Source organism: Aquarana catesbeiana, linkage group LG03 (assembly GCF_042186555.1).
Source record: "Aquarana catesbeiana isolate 2022-GZ linkage group LG03, ASM4218655v1, whole genome shotgun sequence".
Classification (NCBI taxonomy): Eukaryota; Metazoa; Chordata; class Amphibia; order Anura; family Ranidae; genus Aquarana; species Aquarana catesbeiana.
In genome coordinates, this window is record NC_133326.1 from 119,002,677 (window position 1) to 119,012,210 (window position 9,534).

The 9,534-nt window shown below is 44.1% G+C and overlaps 1 long non-coding RNA gene across 1 annotated transcript in view; it reads left to right on the plus strand.

Annotated features, from left to right (window-relative positions):
- Positions 1-9,196, plus strand: part of LOC141131607 (uncharacterized) — a 74,593-nt gene extending 65,397 nt beyond the window's left edge. The window contains exons 2-3 of the long non-coding RNA XR_012242792.1: positions 8,688-8,820; positions 8,908-9,196. This is a non-coding gene — a long non-coding RNA (uncharacterized lncRNA). The remainder of the gene's footprint in view (positions 1-8,687; positions 8,821-8,907) is intronic.
- Positions 9,197-9,534: the final 338 nt, after the last annotated feature.

Here is a 9,534-nt window from a genome sequence, read left to right on the forward strand (position 1 = left end):
TGGTGGCTCTCCAGGGGCTTGGAAAATATGAGTATATCACCGAGATAAACCACCACACATAACTGCAATAAATCTCAGAGGACATCGTTAACAAAATCCTGGAAAACTGCTGGGGCGTTACAAAGGCCAAAAGGCATTACGAGGTACTCATAATGGCCTGTTCTGGTATTAAACACAGTTTTTCACTCATTGCCCTCCTTAATCCTCATGAGATTGTATGCCCCTCTCAAATCAAGCTTCGTGAAAATCATTGCTCCCTTGAGGCGGTCAAATAACTCTGTAATCAACGGAATCGGATAGGCATTCTTAATCGTGAAACGATTGGACCCCTATAACCAATACAAGGTCTCAGTTCACCACTCTTCTTCTTCACAAAGAAGAAATCAGCACCAGCAGGAGACGAGGATTTGTGGATGAAACCTCGAGAAAGTGCGTCTGCAACATACTCCTCCATGGCCTTATCCTCCAAGACCAACAAAGGGTAAACCCGGCCACGAGGGGGTATGGCACCAGGTTGAAGGTCAATTGCGCAATCATACGACTGGTGTGGAGGCAAACTACCGGCTTGACCTTTGTCAAAGACATCGCTAAAATCGCGGTACTCCTCCAGCAGGGAGGAGAGTGAAGACGTGCACAGGACCTTGGCTACCTTCTGGAAGCATGTCTTACTGCATTGTGGCAACCAGGAGAGAACCTCAGCACAGAGCCAATCGAAAGAGGGGTTGGGACTCTGTAACCAAGGATAACCAATAACCAGTGGAAACTTAGGTGGGGAAATAACTTGGAATTGGATTATCTCATAGTGAAGAGCCACAACGGATATGGACAACGGAAACAGTTTCATGAGTCACATGGGCAGGCTGTAGAGGTCTCCTGTCAAGAGCCTCAATGGCAAGTGGAGTGTCACGCAGCTGCAGCAGAATCAAGTGCTACAATACAAAGGCAGCATCAATGAACAGACCTGCAGCCCCAGAGTCGATTAGAGCCTGTATCTCGATGGATGACTCAGCCCAAGAAAGGGTAACTGAAACCAGGGGCTCATTGTTCTGGAAAACTGGGGACGAAACAACGCCACCTAAGGTCTGTCCATGACAGGACCTCAAGGTTCGGGCGTTCCCTGGACGGGTAGGACAAGACTTCAAAAAGTGACTGGCCACAATAAAGGCACAATCTCTCCCTCCTCCTAAAGGCTCTCTCATCCACAGAGAGACGCGTGAAATCCAAGTGCATGGGTTCACCTTCACTGACCGACTCGTTACCAGGAGGCATGGGAGGTGAGGGAGGCAAGGATGGGACTGCAAAGCTCGGAGACAAATGTACAGGAGGCTTCCGCAAGCACTTCTTAAAAGAGAGTCTTTCTCTGAGTCTGGAGGCAATGAGGATGGCAAACGTGATCAGCTTCTCCAGCTCAGTGGGTAGATCTCGGGCTGCTATCTCATCCTTGATGGTATCCGAGAGAGCATGAGAAAAATCAAACACAAGGACCTCATTGTTCCGAGCAACCTCTGCTGCCAGAGTATGGAATTCAATGGCTTAATCGGCAACAGTTCTCATACTCTATTTGATGGACATGAGGCACTTGGCAGCAGAAGCAGAGCATTCTGGAACATCAAATACCCTTTTAAAAGAAGCCACAAACTCAGGGTAACTCACGACAACAGGTTTTTGTATCTCCCATAGGGGTTTTGCCCAGGCCAAGGCTCTCTCAGAAAGCAAAGATATCACAAACCTACTTTGCTTCAGTCCGTGGGAAACGCCTGGGGAAGCGGAGCGGAACCAGACATACCTCTTATAGAGGTAATACTCAAGGCGGGTGCCTGCACAGGGACTGGAGCAGCAGCAGGGACGGCCTGCAACACAGGTTGTACCGGAGCAGCCACAGTGGGAGATTCCAGGTGAGCCGTGTGACTCAGGAGCGTTTGTAATGCCATGGCAAATCCAATCTGAAAAAAATATTACCAACAAGTGGATTGACTGCATCTTCTGAATTCATGGCCTTCACCTACTGTCAGAAACCATGAATTATGCCGCGTACACACAGTCAGAAATTCCGTCAGAAAAAACTTGGATGGTTTTTCCAACGGAATTCCGCTCAAGCTTGCCTTGCATACACACGGTCACACAAATTTTCTCTGAACTTGCAACCGTCAAGAACGCGGTGACGTACAACACTACGACTAGCTGAGAAAATGAAGTTCAATGCTTCCGAGCATGCGTCGAATTGTTTCCGAGCATGCGTGATTTTTTGCGCGTCCGAATTGCATACAGACGACCGCATTTTCGGATAGGAACTTTTTCCGACTGAAAAATAGAGAACCTGCTCTCAATCTTTTGCTGGCTGGAATACTGCTAGCAAAATTCCGATGGAGCATACACACGGTCGGAATTTCTGACCAAAAGCTCACACCTGACTTTTGCTGGCTGAATTTCTTATCGTGTGTACGGGGCATTAGACCGAGACAGAAGTACAGTTAAATCACACTTGTTTAATAATAATAAAAAAGGTAAGCAGAGTAAACGTAGTCAAAACATAGCCAGCGTTCAGGAACAGGAACGGATAGTCAGACAAGTCAAAACATCAGGAAGCCAGAGAGCAACATAGTAGAACAGCAAGCAGGATCTTGAGCCAGAAGGAATGTCAGCCAAGCAAGTCTTTAACAGGAACACAGGAGAGTGTCTCTAGAGATGTGACCAAGGTGAAGGCAGAGATCATCTGGACTGGACGGCTTAAGTAGGCAGGACCGACGAGCAGGATCATCAACAGGTGAGTCACTGTGGAGATATAGGAGCTTGCAATTAGCTGACAGCTGAGTGGCCAGCTCAGAGAAGGTAGGGCTGAGCCCAGCCCTGGCACCTGGACAGTCTGGGTTTTGAAACATGTATCCGGGTTTCAGGCGGCCTGAAACCTGGACACATTTTTCAGACTGGGCTTTGGCTCCCCATATAACCAAGATAGTCACACACAAATCTGTTGCTGTCTGGGAGCTGCAGGTGGCTGTCTGGGGGCAGTTTCGGCATCACTGGGGGGCAGGGTGATGATGTCAGCAAGAACAATTTGGCCACACCCACTGTTTGCTGTGGCACACTATGCTCACCGCATTACTACTCTCATTGGGATGTCCCAGGCCGCTAAAGTGTTCGGGTTTGGCTTGAAGAAAAGGTGGCAACCATACTACTGATTGACTTCTAAACAACCGCCCTGGCAGATTTTAGACGCTCGATGAACACCGCCAACTATAGCTTGCAAAGCTGATCAGTGTATTCTGATGACAGGGAAGTCTCCCTGCTGTCAGAATACAGTAGTTCAGCAGGGAGGATTCCCCCATCCAACTCGAATGTGTGGATGGGGGAATCAAGGTTTTTTTTTTTTTTTTCATTAAACACGATGATTGAATGAAAAAAAAAAAGACTCATCTATGGCAAGGCTTAGTTTAAAAATATGTGAGACCCATGTAAATCCCTCATATCAAGATATACTTTTCTAGATAAATTATAGCTGCACAGTGGACTCATGAATTGTAAGAACATTTTCTTCTGTTCCAAAAGATCTGTTAAAGCCGAAGTAAAGTCTGCTATATTTTTTTTTCAAGGCCCCCCAGGTGGGTTATGCCATAATGTACTGGTATGCATATTAGTACATTATGGCAGACTTACCTGTCATATGGTGTCCTAGCACAGCGCTGGGACTGAACTAGCAGCCCCCGGCGCGTCCATCTTCGCCTGGTCTTCCTTCCGGGTCCCGTGCCTTTGGCCACTTGATAAGTCAGGCTGCGATAACGCCACTCCGGCCATGCGCAGGGGCGTCACATCACCGCGGCATGGATGGAGAGCCAATTGGGGCTGTAAGGCTACTTTCACACGCTAAAAATAGCGCCTGCAAAGTGCCTTGAAAGGGCCTCTCCTCTCACTCCAATGTGAAAGTCTGAGGGCTTTCACACTGGAGCGGTGCGCTTGCAGGACGGTAAAAAAAGACCTGCAAGCAGCATCTTTGCAGCGCTGTAGGAGCGGTATATACACTGCTCCTAAAGCGCCCCTGCCCATTGAAATCAACCCTTTTTCAGCCGCTAGCGGGGGTTAAAAGTGCCCAGCATGTTATCCTATGTGTCCATGCAGACAAAGGCTGTTATCAGCATTTTTTGGCAGGTGCGTTTTCTGGCTGAAAAAAACACCCAGAACTGGTGGGTTTTTAGAGTTGAAAGCTTAAAAATGCTGAAAAACTTGGCTATTTAACATTTATCAGCATTTTGAGTCATAAGCTTTTGTGGGAGTATAGTTATGCTAAAAAAAAAAAAAAAAGGTAAAAAAAAAAAGGTTAAAAAGCAAAACGCTACTGCAAAAATGCTGAAAAACACATTCTACAGCTACAGCTTTCTACAGCTAACACTACTGGCTTTTTTTTTATAACATGCGCGCATGAGGCTCAACAGTTAGGATTTTGTTAACTCAAGAAGAATTTTCCATCCTGCTTCTTCAAATATTCTTATCACTATGGTCTTAAAAAAATTTCTGATTTGACCCCAGTAATCACTGGAAAACTAAACAAAATTTGCGAACACTGACATTTTTTAACCAAATTCTACCAGCCAGCTTAACCAAACCTCCCAACTTTAGAAGTTGAAAATGAGGGACAACTTAAAAAGGAAAAAATATGTGCTGCGCAGTGGGTGTGTCCAAATGTTGCTCTATTCTGCGAGTGGTCTAATAGAACATGGTTAAATATAGTCTGTAATAGAAAAAACCATACTTAGTGAAACTCTGTGTAACAATGTGTAAGAAACACCACTAGAGGAGCTGCACTCTAAAATATCTGAAAGCAAGAAACTAAACCTGAACCTAAAAATAGATATGTGGAGCTGCCCCATTAAATATGCAATCACAAAAATATCGCTGTAAACAATATCAAGCCACTAAACCACATAATATATATACAATCTGAAAAGAGTGAAATAAAATAACAGCGACATCCTTAAACAATAAAAGAGAAATCACAAAGAAAAAGTCCATATCCAATAGGTATTCTGTGCAAAGAATATTCACACATTCCGACTTCAGTGATCCACAACAAATACACATTCAGGCCTCTTAATAGAAGCACAAGACCTCCATATATATGAGGTCATGAGCGAATATGGATTATCAGTGCAAATCCAGCAAGCAAACAACGCCACTGCAACCAATGGTAATCTTGGCAAGGATGTCAAATGTGGACCATAAGAAGGAAAAAAACAGAACATATAGCGTAATATAGTGCAAAATTGTAATTTATTGATAGAAAATCCAGAGGGTACTCACAAGTGAAGAAATATCAACAGACATTAAAAAAAAAAAAGTGATAACGACAACCTGCTAGCTCGGCCCGATGCGTTTAATCGCAAGAGGATATTGTCAGGAGCCAACGCTGAAATAGGTAAGTATAAACATCTTTCTAACATAGTAAACTGGTGGGGGGGGGGGGGGGGGGGGGGGTTGGGGACTTTAAATGAGATGTATAGAACCATACACCTACATCCCTAAATCTTTATATAAAAAGGAAGAGGGTTGGGACTTTAAATGAGGCATGTGGGGCATTGCTAAGAAATTGGTCAAATGTTGAGAAAACATGTATATATTCTCTTAAAACAATAAGTAGTATGACATATTGCAGTAAATACATACATTAGATAGTAAACATAATTACATAAAAATAACAGCATAGCATATTGCTTTTTATGCTGTACGAGACTATTCTCCATACCATAAGAACACTTAAAAGCTGAATGATGTAATGTGCGCTGAAATAAAAAAAAAAGAGGGGCATATGAAGCCATCTTGAAAAACATATTGCATCTATGTAAGCCCAAAAAACTTTACACACGGTTGGATTTTCCGATGGAAAATGTCCGATCAGATCGTGTTGTCGGACATTCCGACCGTGTGTGGGCTCCATCGGACTTTTTCCATCGGATTTTCCGACACACAAAGTTTGAGAACAGGCTATAAAATTTTCCGACAACAAAATCCGATCTCGTCAATTCCGACCGTGTGTGGCCAGTTCCGACGCACAAAGTGCCACGCATGCTCAGAAGAAATTCCGAGACGGAACAGCTCGGTCTGGTAAAATTAGTGTTCGGAATGGATACAGCACTTTCGTCAGGCTGCAATGTTTGAAATGTTTAATACAGCGCACTCTCTTCTTCTTTATAATGTGAGAAGAATGAAGTAGTTTTGCTGCTCATATTCACACAGACTTCTCACAAACTTCTTTCTTTATTATTTATTGTGATTCCCTCAATATATTTTGATTTGTCACATCTGGCCAAAATTTTTTTTTTGTTGGTTTTTAAATATTTCTTTTTTTTTTTGGTCAAGGCATTTTTTTTTTTGTGTTTGTATTTTTTCCAAGGCTGATGTTTTTTTTTGTGTTTTACTCCATAATATTTTTGTGTGTGTTTTGTGTGTCAAGTTACCACAATACCATTGATATCTTGTATTATTTAATCTCAAGGAGGTTGCTTGGTGTTGGTGTCTCTTGTTAATTTCACATTGTATTTTTGAAATGTACCTGCCTCCTCACAAACAAACAGTCCTTTTTGAAGGAAAACACACATAGGCGAGTATAATTGAAACAAAAATTCCTTTATTAAGGGCTCACAACTAAACAAAGAGGGAGGCAACACTGGAGAAACAGCTGAAATTGGTGAAGCCTTTGGCCCCCAGGACAGACATCAACTATTTGCAAGCAAAATTGGTGGCCTGAGGAGTCCATATCTAAGGGAGTGCAGTCTGGTCCAAAAGTCCCAGAGATCCGGAAAGCAGCAGATGACATCTGTGTCCCCAGGCTGTGGTCATACAAGAGACTGCATCTTTTGCCAGACCAGACTGAACCCAGGGCCATCACTCTCTGGTCTTCCTTCCACGCTTCCTTCCACGCTGTGGCTGTGGTGGTGGAGTTGTGGCAGGAGGAGGAGGAGGAGGGGGATGGGCCAACTCACTCAGGTGGGTATTGGGTGTTATTTCACCACTCACCCCTTTACTTAGGACTTTATACAGAAGGTCCTCACACAGCTTGCGTTGACCCTCCTGCATGCCCTTCAGTTTGGTGGCAGCCATGCAGGCAAAGGCCTCTTCAGGAGTGGGTAAGGCTCTGAGGGATGCAGAAGCCTCCTGAATGAGCCTGAGCGCTGAATCCTGCATGTGAGTCCCCTTCCTCGGTCTTTTGTATGGAAGGTGGAGGGGAGGAACCTGCGATTCTGTCAGGCTGCGACTGGTCCCAGGCTTCTCCTGGCTGCCACTTAGCCCCGCCTCCTCCTGGCTGCCACATTCCACAGCCTCCTTCTGTGTGCCACATTCCACAGCCTCGTCCTGGCTGAGGTCTTCCTGTGTATGAAAAAGGGACATAGTTTTAGTTTTTTATTCATCAATCACACACAATTTTCATCTCATGACTGTTGCAAATTGAATGTTATAAAATATAACAGACTATCATTCTGAGCCCAGCATTTTTCTTTCTTGTCCGAATTTTTTGTGCCCACTACTGTCTATTGATATGTAAAACACTTTATGAAATCAGCAATTACTGATCAATAATAACATCTAGTAAACATCATTTATTTATTGACCAGAAATCTGTAGAAGAATGCTATACCTGGCTCAAGCTGGGCTCCTCCACTTCTTCCTGGCTGGAAGTCCCAGGTTGGACATCGGAAGCCTCAGCTGGGGTGGAAGATAGGGTGGAAGGAAGAGTAGAAGGAAGAGTGGAGAAGGATTCCCTGACTCCAGTCTGGTCTGGCACAAATCGCAGTCTCTCATAGTACCACAGCCTGGGGACATAAATGTCATCTGCTGCAGCTCCTGATCTCTGGGAATCCTGGACCTTCTTGTGCTCCCTAAGATAAGTGCTCCTCAGGCCACCAAATTTGGTTTTTAAATAGGGGATGGTTGCTGTGGGGACCACCGGCTTCACCAACTCCAGCAGTTTCTCCAGCGCTGCCTGCCTCTTTTGTTTATTATTATAATGTGGATGTCTCACCTGCCACAGACAGGGCAGCTCCCTGTATTTGTCTATAAACAGGGGGAGGAAATTGTGGTCATTGAAGCCATCCATTTTCTCTGCAAGACACAACACAAGACAAACACTAATGTCAGGCGAAACTCTCCTAATATAGTTACAATATAGGCCTCAATTTAGATCTTACCTTCGTTTTCACGATCGGCGCCTCCATGTGCTTTTCTTAACTGTTATCCAGTTTAAAATGGCAACTTTCATGTTCATAGGCACATTGTTCGTTCGTATCAAACAATAGTTCGTTTGGCCATATGCATTTGCCAGCATTTTTTAGGTGAAAAGAATTGGGTTGTGTAGATGGGTGTGTTACTAGAATGAAATGCCAACTACATTCTGTGTAAGGAGAGGACACTCAGCAGCTGGTTACACATCTGGACGCTGGAGCACTAGTGTGGGACACAAGAACACCCTTTTTATTTGGGGGGCCCACACAGGTGCTCCGGTATATACTATAGGGGGGTCTCCATCTGTGAAGCTTGTACAAGACAGGTAAGTATTCAAGCTTGACAAAGGACAAGAAAAATGCCACATCTTGGAACTCTGCCAAAACAGACAATTGTACCCCACTTCCAAATAATGTTTCATATTCCTATTTCTGCCATCAAATATCTGTGTGCTAAGTATACCTATTTTTTGTACATAGGGGATAAAAGAGTCGGAGGACACCCCTCATCCGAGGAGACCACAGACCCCCCCACCTCTGGACGAAGGGGAAATCCACCGAAGACCAGCAGAGCAGGAGGAAGAAGACGTGGTGGAAATTGTCACCACAACAGGTGAGTGTCTACGACCACAGGCTCAGGTAAGAGATGGATGCCGCCATATTTATAATACATGGTGTTTTTTTGTTTCTATCTTTTTAGGGGATCGTGATGTTGTGGATCCAGATCCTTTCACCAGTGAAAGTGCACAGATCCTGATTGGGGAGATCATGGGGTGTAATAGGGACTTGGAAAACATTGTGAAAAGCATCAATGATGTTCAGCAAAAAATGAAGAACATCATTAATGTTTTAGGGAGAGTTTAAAACCCCTCAAAATGCCTTGGGTTTTAGTTGTGCCAATTTTTTTTTTATTTTTTATGTCAATTTGTAACAAAGCCAAATTTGGAAGAGGCACACAGTGTGTCAACATGTGCTATCTGCCATCACGGGAGATCAATGGACGCGTTTTGGGGGTGCAACCCCTTCTCAATAATAAAGTAGCTGTGAGGAAGGGGTTGCACCCCCAAAACACGTCCCTTGATCCCCCGTGATGGCAGCTAGCACACGTTGACATTTTGAAATTTGTGTGCATCTTCCAAATTTGGGTTTTCTAGTGGTGACTTCACCCCATCTGAACGCAATATCAAACACAGTTTGTAAATACTCATGTCTGATATTGCCTTCAAGTTCTACCAAATGTGAACTTTGTAAGTTCTAAATTTGTGTCTTTCTTGTGGGGTTTACACATGCCTGTTTTATCTTAAATGGACATTTCTACTTTTTCTAA